The sequence below is a fragment of the Phyllostomus discolor genome, chromosome 15 (assembly GCF_004126475.2).
Source record: "Phyllostomus discolor isolate MPI-MPIP mPhyDis1 chromosome 15, mPhyDis1.pri.v3, whole genome shotgun sequence".
Lineage (NCBI taxonomy): Eukaryota > Metazoa > Chordata > Mammalia > Chiroptera > Phyllostomidae > Phyllostomus > Phyllostomus discolor.
In genome coordinates this window covers 97,039-114,980 of record NC_040917.2, presented here as the reverse complement: position 1 = coordinate 114,980, position 17,942 = coordinate 97,039, and the positions used below count along the sequence as shown (strand labels likewise).

General features: G+C 51.6%; 2 pseudogenes; one reads left to right on the top strand and one right to left on the bottom strand.

The window, feature by feature from the left end:
• Positions 1 to 6,739: 6,739 nt before the first annotated feature.
• LOC114489673 lies at positions 6,740 to 15,106 on the top strand (annotated as a pseudogene).
• A 1,268-nt stretch (positions 15,107 to 16,374) lies between these two features.
• LOC114489694 lies at positions 16,375 to 17,073 on the bottom strand (annotated as a pseudogene).
• Positions 17,074 to 17,942: the final 869 nt, after the last annotated feature.

The window sequence follows — 17,942 nt, the reverse complement described above, 5'->3', positions numbered from 1 at the left end:
CCACTCAGCCAAAACCACATGGTTCTCTCTTGCAATGGCTGCCATGTTTGGATTTTAAATCCCTGCACCAACCTTCCTCTGCAGCCCCATTTTCAACTCCTCCCATGCTCAGCCACACTTGCCATCAATCTTACATCCTTCCAGTTTTACTGGGATGCTATCGTGGATCTGGGATAGGTGTGGTGCCATGTCATGGAGCCAGTCTTCTCTGAGCTCCCACACAGGCGCTGTAACTCAGGGGACCTGCCCCCTAGTCACATCTTGTGGGTGGGGGGAGTCCCTTTCCATCCCCCTGGCCCAGAGCATGGCCACAGCTATTTAGCATATCTAAGGAACCAGCCAAAGGCTGTAGGTACGTTAAATGACCATGCCATGGATTAGCTGCAAAGTTGTTGCTGTACAGAGCAACCTTGCATGTTCTTACTCCATGTGTCCCTTCCCCCAACTCACACCTGTGGGGGAAGGGGTGAAGACATCCTATATGTCTTTCTAATATTTCCTGGACACCTTGAGTTCTAGACCCCATTTCAAATGCCTATTTGAAGCCCCCCGTCTTGACTGCACCCTGTAACACGCTGACACTTAGTCTGCAAGTTTTTATGCAGGTGATCATATGCTTTCTCTCTGCTTTTGATCTTGTATCTCATATTTGTGCTTTTGATGTCATGTCTAAATTTAATTTAATTTTTATTTTATTTTTCCAATCCACAGGTCACGAAGATTTTCTTTCACATTTTTTTCTAAAATTTGTATAGTTTTACTTATTGACATGATCATCATAGTACTATTACTTATTGAATGTTCACTCTATGTCAAGATTTTGCACTACAGGTGTCATTTAAGGGTCATGGTGCCTTATCTAATATGAGGAACCCAAACATGAGGAACTGGCCTGAAGCCCCAGGAGTGGTGGCAGACTAGAGCTTAAATTGAGGAGTTGATTCCACAAACTGTATACTTAGATATTACATAATATGACATTATTATAAAAAATTATTTTTAACTCACTTGAAAAATTCTTTCTGAGATGTAGCATTTCCAAATAACATCAGTTTTGCTATTACTACTGACCTGACTTTAAAATTCAGGTTATTTAATTAATTTTTCAGTTATATTAGTCAACACATTTTCATGTATATAGCATAATATGTAAAAGATCAGTATTTTTGAAACCTTTAAAATAATGAACTTCCAGAAGGTATACTAGCAATATAATATCCATATACCAAGATAGAGTTAAATAACATGTTGGTATAATTATTTCTGGCTGTTAAAAGCAACCAAACATATTATGCTCTAATTAAACCGGTGTAGATATTGAATGATGATAATCAGGTTTGGAAACCATAAAATTCATATGAGCATTTATTAATGTATTTTTACATATGTATGTGTGTTTGAACTGGTTTTAATATTACACTGCCTCTCTCATTTAATGAGTTAAATAAAATATTTTACATGTCAAAAAATAAATAAATATATTTTATAGTTTTACATTTAAATCTATGATCCATTTTGTGTTAATCTTTATAAAAGACATAAGGTTTAGTTGGAGTTTTTTTGCACAATATCTTTAATTAGTGAAAATACTATTGTCTCTGTGTTGAATCACCTTTACACCTTAGTTAAAATTAATTGGCTGCACTCAACAAACCAGGAGTAGAACTTCACAGCTCATATCATGCTCAAGTGTGAATGATGGAAGCATTCTCCCCAAGACCAGGAACAAGGCAAGGATGCCTGCTCTCTCGACTCCTATTCAACACTGTACTGGAGGTTCCAGCCAGGGCAATTAGTCAAGAAATAAAAGACATCCAGGAAGAAATAAAATTATCTCTATTTGCAGATGACATGATCTTGTATAGAGAAACTTGTAAGGAATCCACAAAAATAATTAGAGCTAAAATGAGTTCAGTAAGGTCACAGGATCCAAGATCAATATGCAAAAATCCATTGCATTTCTATACCCTAGCAATCCAAAAATGAAATTAAAAAATTCCACTTATAACAGCATCAAAGAATAAAATACTTAGGAATAAACTTAACAAAAGTAGGGCAAAACTTGTGATCTGAAAACTACAAAACATTGTCAAAAATTAACACACCCCTAAACCCATGGAAATACATCTTATTTCATCACCAAACTGTTCTATCAATTCAATGCAATCCATCTCAAAATCCCAGACAGCTTTTTTGGAACTGATAAATTGATTTTCTACATAAATTCATGTAGAAATGCAAAAGATCCAAAATAGATAAAACAGTCTTAAAACACAAGAACACAGTTGCAGGGTGCACACATCCCAATCTGAAAACTTGCTACAAGGCTACAAAGATCAAGACAGCATGGGGTGGCAGGTGAATAGATATGCACACACCAGCAGAACAGAACTGGGAATCTAGAAACAAACCCTCACATTATGGTCAATTGATTTTTTAAATTAAATTTATTGGGATGGCATTGGTTAATAGGACCATATAGGTTTCAAGTGTACATTACTATGATACACGATCTGTATATTACACCATGAACCCAACCACCCAAAGTCAAATCATCTTCCATCACCATATACTTGGCCCCCTTTACCTTTTACTGTACCCACCCCCTCCCTCTGGTAACCACCAACTAACTGTTGTCTGTATGAATTTCAGTTTTACACCCCACCTATGAGTGAAATCATATGGTTCTTAGATTTTCCATACTGAATTATTTCACTTAGTACAGTATTTTCAAGGATCATCCATGTTGTCACAAATGGCAATATTTCATCTTTTCTTATGGCTGAGTGATATTCCATTGTGTGTTGTAGTAGACCGTTCTGTGTGGCGTGGGCCCAGCTCCCACTTGGGGATACATACAACCCACATCCATGGATAGGTTCTCCCATGGAGAATCAGGCCTGTAATGTACCTAGGCCACTATGAGTCTTGCTTTTTGCTAAAACTCTCACCCTGAATTAAGAACATTTACTGCAAAGCAACTTCCTAAAAACCATACTAAACCTTCCAAAGATGAGTATAACTGGTTCAACTACTTTTGCCTTTTCATTTGCAAGTATCCCTCTTCTGTGATGTGATTACCAGCATCCTCTCTTTTGTTTTCTGTAGAAGGTAACCACCTACAGTGAGCCTGTGCATAGTAAATGAGGACCTTCCTGTAATGTGCCCAGTAAGACAATAAAAGCTCATTGGAGCAAGGGCTGAGGCTTTTGCTTCCCTGGAGAGAAAAGCCATGCTGTCCTTTTCCTCCTCTGGATTCAGTAATCCGTGTGAATGTCTCATTTCATCCATAATGACTCGGACCCCACAAACCAGGGTCCTTATCAGTGTATATGTACCAGAGCTTCTTTATCCAGTCCTCTATGGAAGAGCACTTTGGTTGTCTCCATGTCTTGGCCATTGATTTTTGACAAGAGTGCCAAAACAACTCAATGGGAAAAGAACAGTCTTTCCAACAAATGATGCTGGGACAAGTAGATATGCTAAAATGGAATTGGCCCTGGTCCTAGGTCTTTTGTGACCAATGACCATATACTGGTGGCTTATAACAGAGATGTGTTCTCCACCAGTTCAGAAGGCTGAGCTCAAGGTGTGGGCAAGGTTGGCTCCTTGGGGGGCTCTCAAGGAGAACATGCTCCAGGCTTCCTCCAGCTCTTGGGGTGGCCACCAGGCCTCCATGTTCTTGGACTGCATCCTCAGCTCTGACTCCTGCCTCTCTCCTCACAGATCCTCCTTCTCTCTCCTGTGTCTGTCTTCAAATCTCTCCCTCCTTATGAGGACCTTAGTCATTGTACTCAGATGTTATCAATTTAGTTTGATGAAATCTGTAAAGGCTCTACAGTTGACCCTTGAACAAGGGTCCATTCAAATGTGGTAACAATTCTTTATTTAGGTGGACCCATGCAGTTAAAACCTGCACTGCTCAAGGGTCAACTGTGTTTCCAGGTAAGGTCTCATGCACAGGTACTGGGGGTGGGGCTTCAGCGTGTCTTTTGGGGTGGCCATAATTCAACCCACAACAGATCCCTTCCTTACAACACACATCAAATTTAACTCAAAATGGATCATAGACCTAAACATATAACCTAACTGGGTGTTTCTCGTTCTGTTCCCAAGGACCACAGCAAGGTTCCATGTGCCATCTGCAGAGAGCCTGCGGTCAGCCTGGCCCCCACATCAGATTCAGTTCCAGGGACAGAAACTGGGTCCCTCAGGCCTATTATGCGGGTAGGGGGTGTCACCTTGGTGGGCGGCCTGGGTGAGGTTTGCTGGGGAAACTCAGTATGAGGGACTGAAGCTCTAGGGCATGTTCTCTGGCTGTGGGTGAGGAAGGGCACTGAGACTTTTCCAGCCTGCTCTTGGACCCTGGGGATGTCTGGCTCCCCAGTACCAGCCACACCAATGCTGCTGTGAAGTGCAGTTGCCTTGGCCACTGGTGACTGACCAGATCTCGGCCCACTGCTCCACTTGTGGGGCACAGGGTGGGGCCTCAGGCAGGGATTCAGTAGAGCAGAGCAGCCAAAGGGCATGGTCTCGGCCAGACAGAGGCTCAGCTGGCCTGTGGGGTGTGGCATCTGGTAGGCCCAAGCCTGCTGACAGTTGTACCTGTGGAGTTGGGTGGGGGCTGGGCCTGGGTGCTCCCACTGGTGGATGCTCGGGTGGTGGGATGCAGGCGGCACGTAGGGGTGAGGCCTGGACCAAGGAGCTGAGGCACAGCCCACGGGGAGTGCCCCAGCCTCCTCTCCACCCTCTGTCCAGTGGGAGGAGGGTAGCGGTCCTTGCTCACCCTAGTCCTTCCTCTCCCTGGTCCTTGATCTCCCTTCTCACTAGCACAGAGAGTGATTTTAGGTAGGGTCTAGAAGGGGGGCTGGTGTGTGGAGGATACTGGCAAGCAGTATCCACTTGGCTTCAGATGCTCATCAAAACATGAGAAAAACATACACAGAGACAACCAGGTCCTGTGGGGGAATAGAGACAAAAGGGCCACTTTCTCTCATGGAGAGCACACTTTTGGCCACCCTCTCTCCTGGAGGGTGCCCCGTATCCATTCCCAAACAGATTTTTATTGAGAAAACAGACTTAGTTTGTGCATTCACAGTCTGGCAGAAAAGATCAAAAGAAGTAGGTGACTTACAAAGGTGCAGAAAGAACTCCTGCTGTGATTCTGGGAAAAGTTTGGAGTTTTATCATATGAAAGGACTAAAGGTTCCAAAGGTTTCCTGTTTGTGCCTTTAAATTCCAAGTTAATAACATCTTCCAGCAAATAGATCTCACAGGATCTTGCATATTCTATGCCCCAGGCTTGATTACCCCAGGGGTCCGTCATTTCTGGTCTGGGCTGCACTGCCCCTGCTAGCCTGAGTTAACAGAGAAGACAAAGGCAGCCAGGAGACTTGGATTTCTCACAAGGACTCAGGCCTTGACAAAGCCGAGGGGGCAGGGGTTGATTTCGATCACCCCTTCTTATCCACAGCCCAGAGTCTCTCCACTTAGGGTATTCCCACGTGATCGAGTCTGTCTTAGATTCATTCTCTTTCCTAGAGAATTCTTACCTGTCATTGACTGCTGATCATGCAAAAGGGAAGTCAGACATTAGAACAGGCAGCATTCATGCCAGGGAAATAAGTTTTGTCTCCTTAGTGGCTCCTGGTCCGGAGGTCTTTCACTCAGCCTAAGTCACAGGTGGTTACACCTTCCTGAGACCAGGCAGGGCGGTCCTCAACACTGGTGGGTGGTGAGGGGCCGGAGGCCACAGAGTCTGTGAGTTCCAGGTGGAGGGCATGCGAGGGACACAGTAGCATGGGACAGCCAGGGCAGTAGGCCTGGCCTGCTGGAGAGGACTGGCCAGGTCCTGCTCAACTTTGGGGGCAGGACACTGGCTTGCTCTGTGAGCTTGTGTGGGGATGGGGGTCTGCACCTGAGTTTGAGGGGTGGCCGTAGTGGGGTGGATTCAGGAAAGGGGTTAGCTGGGAGGTGACTTGCTATTTTACTTGGCCAAGCTGGCAGAAGTAAATTCCCAGGATGCCACTGCAGCCAGGGGAGGCCCCAGCGTGTGCCCACGGGGTTCCCTGGGACAAGGGTGCCCACCCAGTGGGGGTGAGAACAGGGTGGGTGTGGGGGTAGGGAGCAGAAACTCATGAACTGTGGAGGCAGGGGCACCCTTGACTCCAGGTTTCTGAGCTCAGAGCTGTCGGAGTCCTGTGTGTGGCTGGCGCAACCCCTGGGTAGGTGGAGGCCCCCTTGGTTGTCATCAGGAGGAGGCCAAGCGCTTGCTCCAGACTCACAGGTGTCATTAAATTTCATGTCCCTGTCTAGACAGTCCAGTAAACAGAGCCCTGGGGCCATGCTGTAGCAGGGAAAGAAGAGGTAAGGGGCCTGGCTGGAAGTGAGCCTGCCAGGGACTTCAGGAAAGAGGGAGGCCGTGTGGTCCTCCATTGTCCCCAGCTGTGACCTTGCCTAGGTGTGGGACCCTCAGCCTGGGGTGGCTCTCCCATCAGCCCAGGCAGCCACGACAACAGGTGCCAGCATTGTGAGAAAGGCTCAGGGCTGCGGACGACCCAAAGTGGTTGGGCATAGCTGAGGGCAGCTTCCAGAGCCCTACATGGAGGTGCAGGGAGCCACCCCTTCCCAAGGCACAGGCAGTTTGGGTGTGCTGACCAGGTGCAGGGGCATGCATGGCAGGGAATGTGGCCAGGGTACCAGCCTCCCAAGGCTGTGGGAGCAGGGCAGTGGGTGGTCCATGTGCCTGTGGAGGGTGGACCTGCGGGGAGACCCAGCCACCTGGGACAGGGAGGTGAGCTGCAAGACAGGGGTAGGAAGGCATGGAGAAGCTTGTGGGATGGAATCCTCAGGACCTAGACAACTCAGTCCTGGATCAGAAAGCCTGGGTCTCAGGATGGGGCCTGGGCCCTGGCAGGCCTCCCGCACTCCTCCAAGGCGCAGAACCTAGGGCACTGGCTCCTGTCCCTGCTCGGCCCAGCGCCCTTGGGGAGAGAGGAGGCCTGAATCCCTGTGGGAATGGCCTCAGGCATGGGGTACAGGCCGCCAGAACAAGTGGGATCACAAAGTAGGTGCAGCAGAGACGAACCACTGGGGCCCGCAATGCCTGCACCTGCGGCAGGAAGAAGGCCCTTCGGTTCCTTTCCTGGTTGCCTCGGGAATGAAGTCTTCTGTCTCAGGTGGGGCTGCAGCGCCCCCTGGAGGCCCCGCTGCAGCTCCCAATCCCGGGAGAGCATTAGCACCTGTATGCCACAGAGTTTCCTGGCCAGTAGCAGGTGTTGGGGTAGCTGCCTCCACTGCTCCCTGACTCTGTCTTCTCTGGTATTCCCAGGTTCTGAAGTCTCTGGCCAGGACCGGTAGCTTCCTTGGGGAGGCTGGACATGCCCCACTGTGCCATGTCCACAGGCTGAGTGCTGCTGCTGCCAGGCCTCGTCCTGCCTTGTGTGGGGGCCACCCACCCCCAAGACCAGGGTCCTGGCAGCCCACCCTGGTGTTGCTGGGCCAGTGCCATGTGTGCCTGCCTACGCTGGGGATTGTGGGCAGCCTGGCAATCACGGGTGGTGGAGTAGAACCAGTACCTGCACAAGATCAGTGTATGTGTCATCGGACTGGTGGGTGACATGTGCTTCCTGCCGGTGCTCCACTACGTTGCCCTGTGAGTGGGCTTTGAGGTGTGAACAGCCAAGCGTGGGTATGTCGTGATCCTCTGGTTCCTGTACATCTTCGTGCGGAAGTTCAAGCTTTACTTCAACTTTCAGAATTACAAAGCTGCATAGCAGAGCCTTGCAACCTGGTGGCACTCAAGGCGGTGACGCTTGCTGTAGATGTGTGTGCCTGACCTTTTCCTGCTGCTGGTGGCACTTGACCCCATGGAATAAGCGCTCAACTTCCACAAATGCAAGGACCTGCATGGCTGTTTCTTCTGGGTGGCACAGGATGTGCTGGATGCGCAGGCCAACCTGTGGGAGCTGCTGCTTGTGGGACTGCTGCTGTAGGCTGAGGGCCTTAACCTCCTCTCCAGCTACATGCTGTTGCTGGTGCTGCCCTGGGTGGCTGGCACTCAGCGAGGTCAGGATGCAGGGTGAGCACATTGCGCCGCAGGAGATGATGCTGTACTGGGTGCTCAGCCTTGCTACTGCTAACGGTCGATGTGGTGGCCATGCACCAGCATGGCCAACCTGGTGCTCTTCCCAGACAGTGGCATCTCTGGCCATCTTTGTCTGCAAGAACGTGGCACTCACCACCAAGGCTTGCACCTTCCTCTAGTACCACCGCCAGGTGCACAACTTCTCGCCGCCCCTGCTAGCTCTGGAGCTGCAGCCAGCACCATCACAGCATAACTCCATCCTGTGCCCCCTCAGCTGCATGGTCTGCCAGGCCGTCCCCATAGGCCCTCACCCAGGCATGACACCCTGGACATGTCACAGGCCCCCTGTAGTTCTGGGATGGTGGTGGGGTGCAGACTTTGGTTGGTGGGGTGCATGCAGTTTGCATGGGATGGGGGACAGAGCTTACCCACCCCCACCTTCCTGGGTGGGTGCCTGAGTGCCAGACCTGTAGCTGCTGCTTCATCTCAGGGACCCCCTCAGACCACTGACCTCAGCCCCACTCCCCTGCTTGCCCCAGAGCAGGGCAGCACCAGTGCAAGGGCCCTCCCCTGCCTGCTGGATGGGAAGGAAGGACAGAGGAGAGTGAGATCTGGTCCTTTGGGGTCCCTCAGTGGGAGCCTCTGGCTCAGAGTTTGGGACCAAGCAGGCCTCTGTCATTTTAAAGACTCATGTTTATATCTTCATATCCAAAGTGTTACTGTACTGTTTGCTGCATCCTGGGGAAGGGGGTGGGAAGACAGGATGTGAGTGAGAGGGAACTGAGTCTCCTCCCCAGGGAGCTCTTAGGAGCTCTTGAGTGGGGAACCATTGTCATTGTCATTTTCCCAAAGAGCCCTCCCTCCAATCTCACTGTCTCCACCCCCAGAGATCCCATGCACTTGACTGTGCTCTTCTGGAATACCTTACTTAACCAGAGGATCCCCAATCTCTGGGCCATGGACTGGTACCTACCCGGGTCTGTTAGGAACAGGGCTGCACAGCAGGAGGTGAACTTGAACATAATGTGCATGAATCATCCTGAAACCATCCCCCAACCCCAGTCTGTGGAAGAATTATCTTCCACAAAACTGGTCTCTGTTGCCAAAAGGTTGGGGACCACTGTCTTAACACATCCCCAACCCCAGGGTGTGCGGGTCCATGTCCCTGTCCCTGCACCTCAGGTCCAGAAATGTCCCCAAGCCCCTAACTCTGCTCTAGTGCCAGGGGACTCCCCCAGACCATGACGGCAGAAGCCAGATGGGTCCCAGCTTTGCTGGTCAGGTGGCCCTTGCAACCTTAGGCTAGGAACATGGAACTTGGTCCCACCTCATGCAGCCTGGCTTTGGCCCAGACTATGTGGAGACCACAGCAGCCCTGACCAGGCAGCATGGCACCTTGCTGGCAGAGAGAGGACAGGGCACTGAAGTCTATCTGCTGGTCTCTTACCCAGTAACCCAGGGCCCCTACTAGACCCTGGGGGAGAGGACCTCCCATAGAATCTGGGGGGGGGTGTTGCCATGGCCATCTGAGGATGCCTTGCATGGTGACTGCGTGGTGGTTACACATCTTGTCAGGTGGCACGGAGCATTGTGGAGCCTAGTGGCACTTCCTGATGAAAGGCCTAAGTCCCTGACACCTGAGGGTCTATACCAACCTCTCTCAGAAGGGTGGGAACTGGGGTACGGAGAGGTCCTCTGGGAGCCCTCTTCCTCCAGCACAGGTTCAGAATTTGGCTGGAACATCACGGGGGTGGGGGGGAGGTCATGGGAAGGCCCATGCACCCTCTCTCCTTTCACCCCTCCTATCCCTGAGCTCACTGCCGCCTGGGCTCTGACCTCCAGGAGTCACCTGCTCTACAGCCAGCTGGCTTCCAGGATAACTTTCCCCAGTTGTGCAGGAATCACACCAGGGCTAAAACCCCTCCCTGGTCCCACCCTCGGACATACCCCACCGGCAGCTCTATGGACAGCAGGGAGCCCTAGTGGGGAGCAGGTGGCCCCCCTCCTAGGGGTGCAGAGCTGGGGGTCAGCCACACTGGCAAGTGGATGGGGCGAGGGCAGGGAGCTGTGAGAGGGGTGGTGGGGGCTGGTGGGAGCCACCCAGGGTTCAGGGAGTGTGAGGGGCTGCACTGAGTCTGGGCAAGTGTAGAAGGGTATAGTTGCTGTTTTGGGGGTGTGTGGCCTGGGGAGGGCTGGAGGATGAGGTCTGCATGGCCAGCTCCTGTTCTAAGTATCCAGGCCGGAGCTAGCTCCCTCTTCCCCACCGCAGCCAAAGCTGGTGCCTTCTGACCCTGCCTGGTTTCTCCAGGTATGCCCTTGGGGATTCCTGTGGAAACAGTTCTCACATGTGACTGCAGGCCCAGAGAGTGGGGCCAGAGGGGGTCTGACCTGCCTGCCAAGCTCCCCTGACTGCCTGTTCTGGGCTCCTGCCTGTTCTGATGCTTCCCCCTGGAGCATCTTCCTGGAGGAAGACTTCTGCCTGGGGTCAGAACCAGGGGACAGTGATGGGGACACTGCCAGGGTCAGGATGTAGTAATGGGGATGCTGACAGGGTTGGGGGGGGCAGTGATGGGGACACTGCTGAGGGGCAGCTCTGCCTGAGGCTCCATGCTGCCATGTCAAGTGAGAGCTGGGTCCCTGGGTGTGGCTTTCTCTCAGCACAGAGAAGAAGGTCAGGGCTCACGGGCAACACCTATCCACTTGGCTGGCCCTCCACACTGGGCACTGCCTCCCTGGCCTGCCTGGCCTCTCACACTCTAGCTGTTGGTCCCACTCTGTCCTGACTGGGTTTAATAAGGGCACACGAGCCCTCTGACTATGTCTCTGAGGCCCCTGGCAAGGCACTCATATATCCATGACCTGGAGTGCTAGTCCTGCAGAGCTGGGGCCCTGGGGCCCTTGTCAGTTGTAACCCAAGGGGCCTTCCCTCTGAATCTCTCTTGGGAATGGGATGGGAAGTGACCACGTTTCAGTCTGCCCTTCCCTGTTTCCTGAGGTGGCCTGAAATGGCCAGGCACTGGAGAGGCTGGCTCGCGGTCCCTGTGTCCTTCATTACCTTACTCGCCAGCTCACAGGTCCTGGTGGTGAGTCGGCTGCCTGCCTGACCACCCATGTGGCCAGGACACTGAACCAAGGCAGAGGCTGTCTATCCCTGTCCACATGGAAGGCAGCCTCGTGGGGCTGCCAGACCGCGTGGAGCACCAGCATGGAGGACCAAGGAGGCCTTCGGGTGGTGGGAGCCTGTGCAGATGCCAAAGCCATGAGGTGGTTCAGCCCTCAGGCTGTTGGGCCTGAATTAAGCATGGTGGGTACTGGGCCAATGGGTGGGCGTGGGCAGGGGCTCAGGCTTGGGTTTGGGCTCCAAGAGCAGAGGACCCCCGCCCAACCTTTTCTAAGTGGGCAATAGTGTGACAGGTCAGAGTGGGAGGAGGTCACTGTGTGGGGACACCAGGCAGCCCAGCAAGAGCACCCAAGGAAGCTGGAGGGGGTGGTAAGTGGTGGGGAGATGGGGCTGCAGGACTCGGGGGCCTCTGGCTATAGAGGTGAGGTCAGGGAGGATGTGAGGGAGCACCAAGGCTTGAGCCATCAGGGGTGTGTGACTAACATGGAACACCACATGCAGGGGCGTCACAGGGGTTCTGGAGGAATCAGAACCTCGTTAAGGACCTGGGCCTTGGGGTACTGGTGCTCATCTTAGAAGGGGGCCTGGGATGGAGGGGTCCCTGAGAGCAATGGAACAACAAGCCAGGGCCCAGGACTGGCCAAGCCCCTGCAGACTCAGTGAGATAGGGAAGGGACCAGCAAGGAGCTGGAGGGGCCATGGGGACTGAGGTGGGAGGCGTGAGCTGAGACAATGACCAGTTGACCAGGAAGCCACTGGCCACTTGACAGAATGGCCCATGGACTGTGGGGTCGATGCCCATTTGAATGAGCTCCCTAGGGAGTGGGCAGGAAAGTAGAGATGGTGCAGCCAGTCTCTGGGGAGGTTTGGCTGGGAGGGTGGCATGGGCATCCTTGCAGCCTCACCCCTCAGGCAAGGTCAGATGCCACCTCCTCACAGACCTCAACAGACAAGAGAAGGCCTAGGACAAAACCTAACAGCCCTCTTGACAGCCATCCACGCTGATACCCCAGAGCAGGACGCACACTTCTCCCACCTTGCTGATCCTGGCTGGAGAGAGAGCCCCACCTCCAGATGTGGGGGTAGCTGGCCCTGCCAGATCTCAAGCTCCTGGAGACCACTCTCTGGGGTCAGGCATGGGCAGCCCTGTTCTAAGAGGCCCAGCCTGCCAGAGAGCTCCGAGTTCACTTGCCCCTGGGTGGGAGTCAGACTGGGCCTGAAGCACAGTTTCCCTTCTGTAAGCTGGGTGCCATGGGGATCAGATAAGCCACCCATGTGATGCACCAGGGACAGTCCCAGGGTGTGGGAAGGGCAGATAAGCACCTGCTGTTGTCAGAATTCTCATTTTAGTGCTGATTTGGGAGAGAACGCTAGTAAATGCCCGTGTTCGATCCTTTATGCTTTACTGCTAGTTCCCCAAACAAACGTCCAACCTTTCATTAAATTGGGAAGGGATGTTGCAGGTGAAGTCAATGCACCATGTAACACTGCTAAAAAAAAAAAAAAAACATGTGCATTGGCCAAACCTTGGCAGGGAAACCAAAACCCCTTCACTACATTTAGCTCCATGAGATTTTACCGAGGAATGTTGCACCTCACAGTCAGCACAGCCAAGAGAGGGAGCTTAGGGTGACCAGAACTACAAGGTGGTGAAATTTGGCAAGGATGGAGAATATTATTCATTCCTTATGGCATAAGGCTGAACACAGGGAAGCTCAGTGCTGGAGCTCTCTGGCGCTCGCTGGCACTGAAACTCCCAAGCATTTCTAGACCACCACAGGCCACTGCAAAGAAGCTGTGGCACCTCAGAGGGTATCACAGACTTGGGGGGCGGGCTGTTCTGTGCCCTGGAGACCCAGCGCATAGGCCAGGGGATTGCCAGGTCTCAGTATGCAGGGGTCCACCCCAGGCATCTCTGGGTGCTGAGGTGCACTTACTCTTCCCTCCCAGGAGGGTGGGCTCTGCACCTTCGGAAAGGCAGGAGTCACCCATTTGGAAGGGCCCCATGCAATGCAGGGGGAGCGGGGTGAACAGAGGGGGTGGTGGCTGTCAGGGCAGGACTCGCCACCACATGACGTCACACTGGGACTCGACCTTGATGGGAGTCGGCTGGGGAGAAGAGGAGGGGACACATATCAGAATACGTGGGAGGTGGGACCACCCACAATGCTCACCTGCTTGAGAGCCCCATCCAGCTGAAGCACTGCAGACAGAACATGCAATGCTTCGGGATGGCCACAGGGGAGCTACCGAGTCCCAGGGACCCTGCCCACCTGGAGGTCGCGCAGAGGCGTGAGGGGTCCCGCTGGTGTGATTCAAATCCACAGCATCCTGACAGGCACCAGAGGTGTAAGACTATATATATAATTCTGGAAGGAGAGACAGTGAGGAAAACCACACCCAGTCACAATCATGCAAAATGTAAGAATGTTAGAAAAGAAGGAAGGCTGGAAAAGTGTCAGCCAAAGAGCAGGGCACCCCAAAAAGGACAAGAGTTATTGTGACTTCAGACTGCTCAGCCCCACGGGACACCCAGAGATGGCGGGGCAGGACTGTAACACACCGAAGAGAAGGAGCTCTGCACCTGCAACCTGACGTCCACCAAACCTCCATTCAAATGCGAGGGCGGCACGGAAATATTTTGGGGCAAAAAGGGCCACTCTGAACACCCTGCAGGTTTCCTAGAGACTCCCACTGAGAAGTTCTACCTGGTGTCACTGGCTGGGGGTCCAGCCACAGGAATGAACCTCGAAGCCACTAGGACTTCACATGACAACTGACTAGCTGAAGGGCCGTCCTCCCTGGTCCCCGAGATTTGACTGTGTGGGATAAACACTCCGTGTCCCCTTGGAGCGTGTGTTTGTCGTCAGCCTGGATGCACACACCATTCCGTCCTGGGCCCCTCTGCCTCCGTGTGGTGTCGCCTGCTCTTGGTGCTGTCAGCATGATGCCAGGTCACTAACTGTCACCACCGGGGGTCTTCCACATGCCTCTGGTGCCTACTGTCTGGCCTGCATGTGTCCTGCAGCTGGCCACACGGAGATGCATGGAGCTGGGCCGCACTGCTGGGTGCAACAGGGCCTCTGGGCATACCCAGATGCCAGGTGTCGGAAGGTTCGTTAGATGACGCATTGGAACTGGGCACCAGTGACACAAAGAGATGCTGCAATTGGTCCACGTGAGACTTGTCTGTTTTGAAAACGCACCTTTAAACTCAGACTTCAGAGGTGAGCACAGAATCGGAAACCCAGAGAGGTCCCTTGAGGGCAGGTGTTCCAGGAAAAGGAAACCAGACAGGAAAATAGCCCCGACCTCCTCCTGCACCTGCCCCCTGCTGACCCTGGTGTTCAAGGACCCAGTGAGCCCTCTGGTATTTACTGTGCGCGTGCTCTGTGAGGCCTGCCGGTAACTGCCCACCGCAAACCTGCACTGGACCCTTCAGCAGTCGGAAGCTGCTGGAACCTGCATTTTCCCCACCTGCACGTACAGGGGCGATTGTGCTACCCGTGCAGCATCGTCACAAATCAGCGCTGTGCGGGGTGGGCAGGGCACCCACCCTCATGGTCACCACCACCCACCGCCTCTGCCCAGGCTGACAAAGCATTTTTACATAAAAACAACCTAAAATTTCTGAACCCCCAAACCGCGTGTCCAGAGCCCTGACCCTTCGCACGGGTGGCCCATCGTTCTCCCCCGGGACACACCAGGCATCCCTGGGATGCAGGAACTGGGAAGAGCCATGCAGCCAGCGACTTCAGTCACAGCTGGCCTCGGCCCTGCTTCGTCCAGACAGGAAAAACCGGTGACAATGGTCCACATTTTACGCCCTCCGTCACCCCCAGATTACAGCTGCCTTCTTGTCCGCCCTTCTGATGGGCTCTGTGGTCTTCAGTCAGTGAGTTCTGTCTGCTGCGGTGGACAGGACAGAAAACTTGCTCCCAAGGATCCTGGAAGGAATCTTATCAAGTGTGTCAGCACCAAATGTAGTAGAGGAAGTCCATGGAATTTGCCTTGGGTTTAGTTTTACATCCAAGAAATTGAACAAAATTCCATACAATGAGGTGTCCACACTCTCGGCGTCTCTGTGCCACCCTGGAATCCGAAGAGTAGTCTTGGGCCACATATTAAATGCATTGTCACATGTAATCACACAAAAAATCCCATAATGTTTTAAGTAAATTTATGACTGTGTTGGGCTGCATTCAAAGACGTTCTGAGCTGCATACAGCCAGCAGGGAAGCATGTGATCTTTGGCAGCAGAAAGCTGAGCCAAGAGAATTCTGAAATCTGATGACACTGAATAGAGAGATTCCACCTAAAACATTGGACCAAGATGCCTGTCTTCATCATCACCTTCATCAACTTCATTGTCATCATCATTTGCTTACTATCATCGTTCTTTTCATTTTCTATGCACGTGGTTGTTGTCCACACGTAGTGAGTCTTCATCTAATTTTTTGCACATTTTTTGGTGCATCATGGGGTCTGCACCCCTTCTCTAAAGAGGAGGTGCAGTCCCCCCAAGCTTGCCATGTGCCAACCGTTGGGGGTCTGTACCCCCTTGCTGGGAGTGGCTTCTGAGAGAGAGTCCTGACAGCTAGATAATTTGTGAAACCTGAAACTGGCAACTAAGTCCAGCCAGCTGGTCAACCACAGCTCCTAGGCAACCATTACCACACCCACTGGAGACTCTCTACAGGGGGGCTGCTGTTCGTCCCACGGCTTTCTGGAGGCCATTCCTTGGGGCTTTTCACTCCCTCCCTTTCCTTAATGTGCCTATCCCCCACATCTACCCCAACACTGGTTTATATCAAATTCATCTGTCTTTGCCAACCAAGTAGATATTCTGATTTTCATTTTTAAGACAATTTTATTTATTTCTTTTTAGAGAGGGGACAGGAAGGAGACAGAGAAACATCAATGTGTGGTTGCCTCCTGCACACTTCCCCACCCTACCCCCCAGGGATCTGGCCCACAACCCAGGCAGGTGCCCTGACTGGGAATGAGCTGGTAACCCTTGGGTTCTCAGGTTGGCATTCAATCCACTGAGCCACACCAGCCAGGGGTATTTTATTAATTTTAATTTTGTATTTTTAAATTTTCTTTGGTAGGACCCCACACAAGGAAAATTTAATTTTGTATTTTTAAGAGTGTGTTAAATAATTGCTTTATTAATACCAACTATTAATACATACACACAAACTGGAAAGCACTAAGAAACTAAATCTGTATCTCATAGCACACAGGTGGCAATTCAACATTCCAAGTCTACAGAATGCTTGAGGGAGACTGCAATGATCAGACTCCCGAGGCGGAGGGGTCATCCCCAGAGGCAGAGGCGAGGGGGGCCAAGGTGTAACAGCCTCTCAAGCTTCCTCTCCTCATCAAGGATCATGAGAGGCACCATATTCAAGGGAAGCTTGCCCATCAGTGCTCTTCGGGCAGGTCAAACTCTCCAAGTCTAGAGGACTGAAGGGAGAGAACTTCCCTGTTTCTGGATTGGGGTCATCTGAGCAGGAGCAGAGCTTGCTCTTTTAACAGTCTTCTCCATCACCTTTTTAGCAATGAAGGTTGCCTGTTTCTTTGTAAAGGTCCATTACTCTTTACTGACATTTCTGAGGCTCTATTGACAGTACCAAAAGCCTTTCTGGGAGCTTTAGGTAAGGCTGGTAGAGCATCAAACATTTTGCTGACATGCGTTGATGAAACCTGAGATCTCCCATCTAAAACTTTGACTGAAGGCTGCAACCCCAGCTTCAGCCTGTCCCTAGGGTGAACACGGGTACCTGGTTATCTATTTCCCTTATCCACAAAGATCACAGTAGCCATTCTGGATTAAGTTAGGGTCAACAAGCAAAATCACCTACACCTCCTAATTTTGTATTTGTTTAATTTTGTATTTTAAAATTTCCTTGATAGGAATCCAAGGAAAACAGAGCAAGACGAGCTAAGACAGGCTTCAGAGTGAATTCGGCCTCACCAGCACCTCAGAGATCCCAGCTTCTGAAGCAGCAAGGAGCAAACACCTGCTGCAGGCCATCCAGTCCTTGGTGAGTGGTCACAGCCACCCAAGGTGGCTCAACCTCAGATTGCTGAAAACTGGTGCTCACATAAGTGTGCGCACGAGCCTGCTCACTGAAGCACAGGTCACAGCAGCCACCAGGCAGAAACAGCCCGAACGCCCACCAACAGTGGGAAGGTACACAGATGGATGTGTTTAAATGCACTGGATCGTTATTCAGCCATACAAAGGAGTGAGGTACATGATGCATGGATACATCTAGAAAACACTATACTAAGTGAAAGACAAACACAATGGGTGAGCTATGGTATTATTCCATTTATATGCAATGTCCACAAGAGAGAAATCCAGAGCCAGAATGCAAACTCGTATATGCCAGGGGCTGAAGAGAGAAACCGCTTAATGAGCAAATGGTTTTCCTTTCAAGGGATGGAAATGTGTTTTATTTATTTTTTACAATTTATAGAGAGGGGAAGGGAGGGAAAGAAACATTGATATGTGATCAATACCATCAGTTGCCTTTTGCGCACCCCCTACAGAGGACCTGGCCTGCGACCCGGGCATGTGCCCTGACTGGGAATCAAACTGACAACATTTCAGTTTTCAGGCCCAGCACTCAATCCACTAAGCCACACACCAGCCAGGGATGGACATAGCTTAGAGCTAGGGGCCATAGTTGCTCAACATTGGAACTATATATGTGATATCATATT